The sequence below is a fragment of the Chiloscyllium punctatum genome, chromosome 15, assembly GCF_047496795.1.
Source record: "Chiloscyllium punctatum isolate Juve2018m chromosome 15, sChiPun1.3, whole genome shotgun sequence".
Lineage (NCBI taxonomy): Eukaryota > Metazoa > Chordata > Chondrichthyes > Orectolobiformes > Hemiscylliidae > Chiloscyllium > Chiloscyllium punctatum.
This window is the reverse complement of record NC_092753.1, coordinates 102,356,509-102,368,576: the sequence shown is the minus strand read 5'-3', so window position 1 is coordinate 102,368,576 and position 12,068 is coordinate 102,356,509. Positions and strand designations below refer to the sequence as shown.

The 12,068-nt window shown below is 46.0% G+C and overlaps 1 protein-coding gene across 2 annotated transcripts in view; it reads left to right on the top strand.

Annotated features, from left to right (window-relative positions):
• LOC140486532 (cytochrome P450 2J1-like) overlaps window positions 1–12,068 on the top strand; it is a 117,853-nt gene that overhangs the window by 23,634 nt on the left and 82,151 nt on the right. The window lies entirely within an intron of this gene.

Below are 12,068 nucleotides of genomic sequence, written 5' to 3'. Positions count from 1 at the left end.
AGGAATATGGCAGTCATTTTGATACAGCAGATTGGCACAAACATGTTACTAAAGAGGTGGTGCTTTTGTGAAGATACTGGAGAGGATTTAAGGATTTAATAGGGTTTTATATTTTATTCAACTTGTTCAGAATTGTTTTGACACATCTTTGGAGAAGATGGGACCCAGGCCTCTTGACCCAGAGGTAGGGACCCTACCACAGTACTCCAAGAGCCCCAAGAGCACAGTGAAGAGGTTACCTTAGATTACAACAGGATCTGGACCAGATGGGCCAATGGGCTGAGGAGTGTCAGATGGAGTTTAATTTAAATAAAAGTGAGGTGCTGCATTTTGGAAAAGCAAGTCTTAGCAAGACTTACACACTTAATGGAAAGGTCCTAGGGAGTGTTACTGAACAAAGAGACCTTGGAGTTCTGGATGTAGGTTTGCTCGCTGAGCTGGAAGATTCATTTTCAAATGTTTCGTCATCATACTTGGTAACATCATCAGTGGGCCTCCTGATGGAGCACCGCTGATGATTCCTGCTTCCTGTTTTTATGTGTGGGTAAACAGATACACAATTTCTTTTTTCTGCTGGGTCAGAGTTAAGGGGTCAGAATCTCAATGTTGGAGCCAGGTGCATCAGCAATGAGATTCAGAGGTATTATTTCACACAAAGATGAGTACAATTCCGGAACTTTCTCCTACTTAAAAAAGAAACCTGTGGATTCTGAGAGTCAACTGAAACTGTTGAAACCAGGATGGATAACTCAATGCAGCCTAAGAGATGTTGAGAAATTCAGAATCCAGGCAGTCAATGGAGCTAACATTCAAATTGGATGGCACTTTATTTAATATCGGAGGTACTGAACAATCTCTACATGTCTTTCTTGCACAGTGTGAAATAAGTGCACAGAGAGCCTTATCCCATCACCAAATCCCCTTTATTTACATGTGGAAAATTCTTGACTCTGGTCAAGTTGTGAAACTTGAAAGGGTTCAGAAAAGATTTACAAGGATGTTGCCAGGGTTGGAAGATCTGAGCTACAGGGAGAGGCTGAACAGGCTGGGGCTGGTTTTCCCTGGAGCATCGGAGGCTGAGGGGCGACCTTACAGAGGTTTACAAAATTATGAGGGGCATAGATAGGATAAATAGACAAAGTCTTTTCCCTGGGATTGGGGAGTCCAGAACTAGAGGACATAGGTTTAGGGTGAGAGGGGAAAGATATAAAAGAGACCTAAGGGGCAACCTTTTCACGCAGAGGGTGGTACATGTATGGAATGAGCTGCCAGAGGATGTGGTGGAGGCTGGTACAATTACAACATTTAAAAGGCATTTGGATGGGTATATGAATAGGAAGGGTTTGGAGGGATATGGGCTGGGTGCTGGCAGGTGGGACTAGATTGGGTTGGGATATCTGGTCAGCATGGACGGGTCTGTTTCCATGCTGTACATCTCTATGACTCTTTGACTGTAAATGGACTGAGGAGAGCCGGGGGGGCACGAAAAAGCCTCGACAAGAAGGATTAGGGAGAACCCAAAGGCATTTTACTCATACGTGAGGAATAAGAGAATGATCAGGGAGAAGGTAGGGCCCATCAGGGATAGCGGAGGGAACTTGTGCGTGGAGTCTGAGCAGGTAGGGGAAGCTCTCAATGAGTTTTTTGCTTCAGTTTTCACGAAGGAAAGGGACCTTGTTGTGAATGAGACCTTTGAGGAGCTGGGATACAGGCTTGAACAGATCAAGATTGATGAAGCTGATGTGCTGGAAATTTTGGTAAACATTAAGATTAATAAGTCCTCAGGGCTAGACCAGATTTATCCTCGGCTGCTCCGGGAAGTGAGAAAGGAGGTTGCTAAGCCGCTGGTGAGGATATTTGCCTCCTCACTCTCCACGGGAGTCGTACCAGAGGATTGGAAGGAGGCGAATGTTGTTCCACTTTTCAAGAAAGGCAATAGGGAAATCCCTGGCAATTACAGACCAGTCAGTCTTACGTCGGTGGTCAGCAAAGATGCGGAAAGAATTTCGAGGGATAGAATTTATGACTATTTGGAAAAGCATAGTGTGATTAAAGGCAGTCAGCATGGCTTTGTGAGGAGCAGGTCATGCCTCACAAATCTTATTGAGTTCTTTGAGGAGGTGACTAGACAGGTAGATGAAGGTCAAGCAGTGGATGCGATGTATATGGACTTCAGCAAGGCATTTGATAAGGTTCTCCACGGTAGGCTTATTCATAGAGTCAGGAAGTATGGGATACAGGGAGATTTGGCTATCTGGATTCAGAATTAGTTGGCTGACAGAAGGCAGAGAGTGGTTGTAGATGGAAAGCATTCTGTCTGGAGGTCAGTTTTGAGTGGGGTCCCGCAGGACTCTGTTCTTGGGCCTCTGCTCTTTGTAGTTTTTATAAATGACTTGGATGAGGAGGTTGAGGGGTGGGTTAGTAAATTTGCCGATGACACAAAGGTTGGAGGTGCCGTTGATAGTATAGAGGGCTACTGCAGGCTGCAGCGCGACATAGACAGGATGCAGATCTGGGCTGAGAAATGGTGCATGGAGTTCAACCTGGATAAATGTGAAGTGATGCATTTTGGAAGGTCGAACTGGAATGCTGAATATAGGATTAAAGACAGGATTCTTGGCAGTGTGGAGGAACAGAAGGATCTGGGTATGCAAGTACATAGATCCCTTAAAGTTGCCACCCATGTGGACAGGGTTGTTAAGAAAGGACATGGTGTTTTGGCTTTCATTAACAGGGGGATTGAGTTTAAGAGTCACGAGGTTTTGCTGCAGCTCTACAAGTCCCTGGTGAGATCACACTTGGAATATTGTGTCCAGTTCTGGTCACCCTATTATAGGAAAGATACAGAGGTTTTGGATACGGTGCAAAGAAGGTTTACCTTGATGCTGCCTGGACTGGAGGGCTTGTCTTACGAAGAGAGGTTGACTAAGCTCGGACCTTTCTCTCTGGAGAGAAGGAGGGAGAGAGGAGACCTGATCGAGGTATACAAGGTAATGAGAGACATGGATAGACTCAATAGCCAGAGACTTTTCGCCAGGGCAGGATTGACTGGCATGAAGGGTCATAGTTTTAAGGTGTTAGGAGGAAGGTATAGAGGAGATGTCAGAGGTTGGTTCTTTACGCAGAGAGTTGTGAATGTATGGAATGTGTTGCCAGCGGTGGTGATGGAAGCAGATTCATTGGGGATATTTAAGTGACTGCTGGACATGGACATGGATAGCAGTGAATTGTGGGGAGCATAGGTTAGGTTATTTTATTTTAGATTAGGAATAATCCTCAGCACAACATTGTGGAAGGGTGATAGAGTTGCATTGTTAGTGCAAGATGGAATAAGAGTGAAAGCAAAAAATGATCTTGGATCAGAAGCTGTAGAATCCATTTCAGTGGAGGTGAAAATTAAACAGGGGAGGAGGATACTGGTGGGTGTAGTCCGTAGAGTCCCTAAGAATAGCTGTATGGTGGGAAAGAGAATTAATCAGCTGATTAAAATAACTCCACAGAAGGTAGCATCCCTTTATTTACACATGGATATCCTTGACATTGATCCAGCTCCCTTCGAGACAGCTCTCAATGTGTCAGAATGTCTGACACTCCTTTTTTTGCCTAACTTTATTTTCTACTTTTTTTCTTTTTTCTTTTTTCCCCCACACTATATCCTGACAGCGGTGGTGTTTATTACCCCCCCACCCCCTCCCCCGGCACCCACAGTGTGTGTATGTGGGCAGGTGTCAGACACAGTGAAAAACAACAAGTGTGTAAATCTTTATTTATATTCCACCACCAGGAAGATAGGAAACACCCGAGTGGCCAGTGACAAGCAGGGCCATGACACTCCTCTCATTCTTCTTTTGTTTCTTTTTTTCTTTTTTCTTTTTTTTTTATTTGGCCAGTCACAACTCCAGGGTGTCAGTGGACACCCGCGTGCTCCTTCTCCAAGGACACCCGGGCAGATCTCTTGGTTATTTTTTTTTTTTTTTTTTTTCTTTTTTTTTTTCTTTTTTTTTAAATTAACCCCCACACTACCGCCTAAGTGCGGTAGTGCTTATTTTTTCCCCAGCACCCATGGTGTGTGTGTGCAGGTGTCAGACACAGTGAAAAACAACAAGTGTGTAAATCTTTATTTATATTCCACCACCAGGAAGATAGGAAACACCCGAGTGGCCAGTGACAAGCAGGGCCATGACACTCCTCTCATTATCTGTCGGCCAGGGCTCCCTGATTGGACCACATTAACAGCCCCAATCAGGAAACTCATATTCTAAGAGGTTCCACCTGGCTGACGTCATTACTATCATAGTCAGGGCATATAAAGGTCAATACTTTAATCATGAGTGAATTTAATCTGTCTGCAGATTGGGGTGGACAGATTGGCAAAGGAAAGCATGGGGAAGAATTCATTGTATATTTGGGACAGTTTCCAAGAACAATACAATCAGGCATCAAGCTATTTTGGATTTAGTGATGTGTAATAAAGCAAGTTTAATAAATGATCTCAGAGTAAAGGACCCCCTTGGAAAAAGTCGCCATAACGAATTTATCATTTAGATTCAGAGGGCAAACTAATATAAAACTGTAAGTTTGGGTGAGGGGGCATTTTCTGGATGGCAACCTGTAACTAATGAAGTACCACAGGGATTCGAGCTGGGGCCTCAAATATTCACAATACATCAGAACAACTGGAATGAGGAAACTGAATGTACTGTTGTCAAGTTTACAGACGACACAAAAATAGGTGGGAAGGCTTGTGGTGAGGATATCACAAAGAATCTGTAGAGGGATTCTGACAGGTTTTAGTGACTGGGCAAAAACTTGGCAGTTGGAATATAATGTGGTAAAATGTGAGGTACTGGAATTTGACAAGAAGAATAGAGGAGCTGAATAACCTTTAAATGTAGATAGACTGAAGAAAACTACAGCACATAAGATTTATGAGTCTTCATGCATAGATCACAAAATGCCAACGGATAGATTTAGCAGGTAATAGGGAAGGCCAATGCAATGGCATATAAACAATATGGAAGTATTGCTAAGACGAAACAAGGTACTAGTCAGCGAGCAGAGGGCATACTGTGAATGGATTTGAGACCATTACCTAAGGAAAGATACACTAGCATTGGAGTCAGTGCAGAGACGGTGCACCTGCATGGAGTAACCATCTTATGAGGTTAGGTTGAGTAGGTTGAGTTTATATTTGTTGAAATTTGGGAGAATGAAGTGAAACATTATTGAAATATATCACACTCTTTGGGGACTTGTTGGGTAGATGCAGAAAGTTTATTTCCCCTTCTAGTAGAGTCTAAGACCACAGATATAATCTCAAAATAAACAGTTGCATATTTAAGAGATGATGAGGCTTTTCTTCTGTGAGAGAGTAGTGAATCTGTCGAAATCATTTCCAAAGTGGGCTTAGGAGGGTGGGTCATTATGTTCAAGGCTGAGATAGACAGACTTTTATCCTGTAAGGGTGATGGGAGAAGGCAAGAAACATGCGCTTGCATCTGAAGCAGTGTCGGAGGAACATACGCCCGTATCTGATGCAGTGTCTAAGGAACATGAGCCCGTATCTGACGTAGTGTCGGAGGAACATGCACATTATCTGAAGCAGTGCCTAAGGAACATGAGCCCGTATCTGACGCAGTGTCAGAGGAACATATGCCTGTATCTGACGCAGTATCTAAGGAACATGCGCCCGTGTCTTGACGCAGTGTCTAAGGAACATGTACCAGTATCTGATGCAGTGTTTGAGGAGCATACGCCCTTGTCTGACGCTGTGACTAAGGAACATATGCCTGTATCTGACGCAGTATCTATGGAACATACGCCCACATCTGATGCAGTGTCTAAGGAACATGCGCCTGTATCTGATGCAGTGTCTAAGGAACACGCACCTGTATCTGATGCAGTATCTAAGGAACATGCGCCCGTATCTGATGCAGTGTCGTAGGGACATACGCCCATACCTGATGCAGTGTCTAAGGAACATATGCCCGTATCTGACGCAGTATCTAAGGAACATGCGCCCGTATCTGATGCAGTGTCTAAGGAATATGCGCCCGTATCTGACGCAGTGTCGTAGGAACATACGCCCATACCTGATGCAGTGTCTAAGGAACATATGCCCGTATCTGACGCAGTATCTAAGGAACATATACCAGTATCTGATGCAGTGTTTGAGGAACATACGCCCTTGTCTGACGCTGTGACTAAGGAACATATGCCGTATCTGACGCAGTATCTATGTAACATGCTCCCGTATCTGACGCAGTGTCTAAGGAATGTACGCCCGTATCTGAGGCAGGGTCTAAGGAACATGCGCCCATATCAGATGCTGTGTCTAAGGAACACGAGCCCGTATCTGATGCAGTGTCAGAGGAACATGCGTCCGTATCTGATGCAGTGTCTAAGGAATATGCGCCCGTATCTGACGCAGTGTTGTAGGAACATACGCCCATATCTGATGCAGTGTCTAAGGAACATATTACAGCGGTGGAAAGGAAGATGGATGAAGATTTGCCATCTGAGGTAGTTTGGGTTGAGGTTAGGAATAGGAGAGGTGAGGTCACCCTGTTAGGAGTCTTTTACAGGCCTCCTAATAGTCCTAGAATCGTTGAAGAAAGGATTGCGAAGATGATTCAGGAGAAGAGTGACAGTAATAGGGTGGTTGTTATGGGGGACTTTAACTTTCCTGATATTGATTGGGAAAGCTATAGCTCAAGTTCGTTAGATGGGTCAGTGTTTGTCCAATGTGTGCAGGAGAGTTTCCTGACACAAGATGTAGATAAGCCAACAAGAGGTGAGGCCATACTGGATTTGGTTCTGGGTAACGAACCAGGCCAGGTATTAGAACTAGAGGTAGGTGAGCACTTTGGGGACAGTGACCACAATTCGGTGATTTTTACTCTAGTGATGGAGAGGGATAAGTGTGTACTACAGGGCAAGAGTTATAGCTGGGGGCAGGGAAATTATGATGCGTTGAGGCATGACTTAGGATGTGTGGATTGGAAAAGTAGATTCCAAGGCAAGAGCGTAATTGATATGTGGAACTTGCTCAAGGAGCAACTATTGAGTGTCCTTGATAAGTACGTACCTATCAGGCAGGGAGGAAAGGGTCGTGTGAGGGAGCCGTGGTTTAATAAGGAATTGGAATCCCTTGTTAAATGGAAGAGGGCGGCCTTTGTAAAGATGAGGCGTGAAGGTTCAATAGGGGCGATTGAGAGTTATAAGGTAGCCAGGAAGGACCTGAAGAGAGAGCTAAGAGCAGCAAGGAGGGGACATGAAAGGTCCTTAGTTGGTAGGATTAGGGAAAACCGTAAGGCTTTCTATAGGTATGTTAGGAATAAAAGAATGACTAGGGTAGGAATAGGTCCAATCAAGTATAGTAATGGGAAGTTGCGTGTGGAGGCTGAAGAGATTGGGGAGGCGCTGAATGAATACTTTTCGTCAGTATTCACTCAGGAACAGGACATTGTTGTCGATATGAATACTGAGGCACGAATAAGTAGAATGGATGGCTTTGAGATATGTAGAGAAGAGGTGTTGGAAATTCTGGCAAGGGTGAAAATAGATAAGTCCCCTGGGCCTGATGGCATTTATCCTAGGATTCTCTGGGAAGCAAGGGAGGAGATTGCAGAGCCATTGGCCTTGATTTTTGTGTCCTCTTTGTCTACAGGAGCAGTGCCAGAGGACTGGAGGCTAGCAAACGTGGTTCCCTTGTTCAAGAAGTGGAGTAGGGATAATCCTAGTAACTATAGGCCAGTGAGTCTCACTTCTGTTGTGGGCAAAGTCTTAGAGAGAATTGTAAGGGATAGGATTTATGCACATCTGGATAAGAATAATGTGATCAAGGATAGTCAGCATGGTTTTGTGAAGGGCAGGTCGTGCCTCACAAACCTTATTGAATTCTTTGAGAAGGTGACTAAGGAGGGAGATGAGGGGAAAGCGGTAGATGTGGTATATATGGATTTTAGTAAGGCGTTTGATAAGGTCCCCCATGGTAGGCTACTGCAGAAAATACAGAGATATGGCATTGAGGGTGAGTTGGAGGTTTGGATTAGGAATTGGCTGGCTGGAAGAAGACAGAGGGTAGTAGTTGATGGCAAAGGTTCATCTTGGAGTGCCGTCACTAGCGGTGTTCCGCAAGGATCTGTTTTGGGACCATTGCTGTTTGTCATTTTTATAAATGACCTGGAGGAAGGGTTAGAAGGTTGGGTGAGCAAGTTTGCGGATGATACGAAAGTCGGAGGAGTTGTAGACAGTGAGGAAGGATGTGGCAGGTTACAGCGGGATATAGAGAAGCTGCAGAGCTGGGCAGAAAGGTGGCAAATGGAGTTCAATGTGGGTAAGTGTGAGGTGATTCACTTTGGTAAGAGTAACAAAAAGATGGGGTACTGGGCTAATGGTCGAATACTTGGAAGTGTGGAAGAGCAGAGGGATCTTGGTGTCCATGTACACAGATCTCTGAAAGTTGCCACCCAGGTAAATAGTGCAGTGAAGAAGGCATATGGCCTACTGGCTTTTATTGGTAGAGGAATTGAGTTCCGGAGTCCTGAGGTCATGCTGCAGTTGTATAAGACTCTGGTGCGGCCTTATCTGGAGTATTGTGTGCAGTTTTGGTCGCCATACTATAGGAAGGATGTGGAGGCACTGGAACGGGTGCAGAGGAGGTTTACCAGGATGTTGCCTGGCATGGTAGGAAGATCGTATGAGGAAAGGCTGAGGCACTTGGGGCTGTTTTCATTGGAGAAAAGAAGATTTAGGGGTGACTTGATAGAGGTGTACAAGATGATTAGGGGGTTAGATTGGGTTGACCATGAGAACCTTTTTCCACGTATGGAGTCAGCTATTACGATGGGGCATAGCTTTAAATTAAGGGGTGGTCGGTATAGGACAGATGTGAGGGGTAGGTTCTTCACTCAGCGAGTCGTGAGTTCATGGAATGCCCTGCCAGTCGCAGTGGTGGACTCTCCCTCTTTATGGGCATTTAAACGGGCATTGGATAGGCATATGGAGGATAGTGGGCTAGTGTAGGTTAGGTGGGCTTTGATCGGCGCAACATCGAGGGCCAAAGGGCCTGTACTGCGCTGTATTCTTCTATGTTCTATGTTCTATATGCCCGTATCTGATGCAGTATTGAAGGAACATACGCCTGTATCTGACGCAGTATCTAAGGAAAATGCGCCCATATCTGATGCTGTGTCGGAGGAACATGCGTCCATATCTGATGCAGTGTCGAAGGAACATGCGCCCGTGTCTGAGGCAGTGTCTAAGGAACATGTGCCCGTATCTGACGCAGTGTCTAAGGAACATACGCCCGTATCTGACGCAGTATATAAGGAACATGCGCCCATATCTGATGCAGTGTCGAAGGAACATGCGCCCATATCTGATGCAGTATCTATGGAACATGCGGCTGTACCTAACGCAGTTTCGAAGGAACATGTGTCTGTGTCTGAGACAGTGTCTAAGGAACATGTACCAGTATCTGATGCAGTGTTTGAGGAACATACGCCCTTGTCTGACGCTGTGTCTAAGGAACATATGCCCGTATCTGATGCAGTATCTATGGAACATGCGCCTGTATCTGATGCAGTGTCTAAGGAACACACACCCATATCTGACTCAGTATCTAAGGAACATGCGCCCGTATCTGACGCAGTATCTACGGAACATGCGCCCGTATCTGATGCAGTGTCTAAGGAACATACGCCCATATCTGATGCAGTGTCTAAGGAACATATGCCCGTACCAAATGCAGAGTCGGAGGAACATACACCCGTATCTGATGCAGTGTCGAAGGAACATACGCCTGTATCTGACGCAGTATCTAAGGAACATGCGCCCATATCTGACGCAGTGTCGGAGGAACATACGCCCGTATCCGATGCCGTGTCGGAGGAACATGTGCCTGTATCTGACGCAGTGTCTAAGGAACAAACACTCATATCTGATGCAGTGTCGAAGGAACATGCGTCCGTATTTGACTTAGTGTCTAAGGAACATGCGCCCGTATCTGACACAGTATCTATGGAACATGCGCCTTTATCTTACGTAGTTTCGATGGAACATAGGCCCGTGTCTGACGCAGTGTCTAAGGAACATGCGCCTGTATCTGACACAGTGTCTAAGGAACATGCGCCTGTATCTGACGCAGTGTCTAAGGAACGTGCGCCCGTGTCTGACGCAGTGTCTAAGGAACATGCAGCCGTATCTGACGCAGTGTCAGAGGAACTTGCGCTAGTATCTGATGCAATGTCGAAGGAACATGTGCCCTTATCTGACGCAGTGTTTAAGGAACATGTACCAGTATCTGATGCAGTGTCTGAGGAACATACGCCCTTGTCTGGCACTGTGACTAAGGAACATACGCCTGTATCTGACGCAGTGTCTACGTAACATGCGCCCATATCTGATGCAGTGTTTGAGGAACATATGCCTGTACCTTATGCAGTGTCTAAGGAACATGCGCCTGTATCTGATGCAGTATCTAAGGAACATGCGTCCGTGTCTGATGCAGTGTCAAAGGAACATGCGTCCCTATCTGACGCAGTGTCTAAGGAACGTGAGCCTGTATCTGACGCAGTATCAGAGGAACATACTCTGCATCTGATGCAGGGTCTGAGGAACATACGCCCGTATCTGATGCAGTGTCTAAGGAACATGCGCCCGTATCTGACATAGTTTCTGAGGAACATGTGCCCGTATCTGACGCAGTTTCTGAGGAACATGTGCCCGTATCTGATGCAGTGTCTGAGGAACATACGCCTGTATCTGACGCAGTGTCTAAGGAACATACGCCCATATCTGACGCAGTGTCTAAGGAACGTACGCCCGTATCTGAGGTAGGGTCTAAGGAACATGCGCCCATATCAGATGCTGTGTCTAAGGAACACGAGCCCGTACCTGATGCAGAGTCAGAGGAACATACGCCCGTATCTGATGCAGTGTCGAAGAAACATTCGCCTGTATCTGATGCAGTGTCTAAGGAACATACACCCGTATCTGACGCAGTGTCTAAGGAACATACACCCATATCTGATGCAGTGTCTGAGTAACATACGCCCGTATCTGATGCACTGTCTGAGGAATATACGCCCGTATCTGACGCAGTGTCGAAGGAACATACGCCCGTATCTGATGCAGTATCTGAGGAACGTATGCCCGTATCTAATGCAGTGTTAAAGGAACATACGCCCGTATCTGATGCAGTGTCGGAGGAACATACGCACGTACCTGATGCAGTGTCTAAAGAACACGCGCCCGTATCTGATGCAGTATCGAAGGAACATACGCCCGTATCTGATGCAGTGTTGGAGGAACATGCGCCCGTAACTGACGCAGTGTCTAAGGCAATTGTGCCTGTATCGGATGCAGTGTCTAAGGAACATGCGCCTGTATCTGACGCAGTATCTAAGGAACATGCACCTGTATCTGACGCAGTGTCAAAGGAACATGCGCCTGTAGCTAATGCAGTGTCAGACGAGCATGCGCCCGTATCTGATGCAGTGTCTGAGGAACATATGCCCGTATCTGATGCAGTATTTGAGGAATATGCGCCTGTATCTGACGCAGTATCTGAGGAACATGTGCCCGTATCTGATGCAGTGTCTGAGAAACATATGCTCGTATCTGATGCAGTATTTGAGGAATATGCGCCTGTATCTGATGCAGTGTTTGAGGAACATGCACCCGTATCTGATGCAATGTCTGCGGAACATGTGCCTGTATGTGATACAGTGTCTGAGGAACATGCGCCCATATCTGACGCAGTGTCAGAGGAACATGTGCCCGTATCTGATGCAGTGTCGGAGGAACATGCGCCCATACCTGATGCAGTGTTTGAGGAACATGCACCCGTATCTGATGCAGTGTCGGAGGAACATGCGCCTGTATCTGATGCAGTGTCTGAGGAACATGCGCCTGTATCTGATGCAGTGTCGGAGGAACATGTGCCCATATCTGACGCAGTGTTGGAGGAACATGCGCCCATACCTGATACAGTGTTTGAGGAACATGCACCCGTATCTGATGCAGTGTCGGAGGAACATGCGCCTGTATCTGATGCAGTGTCT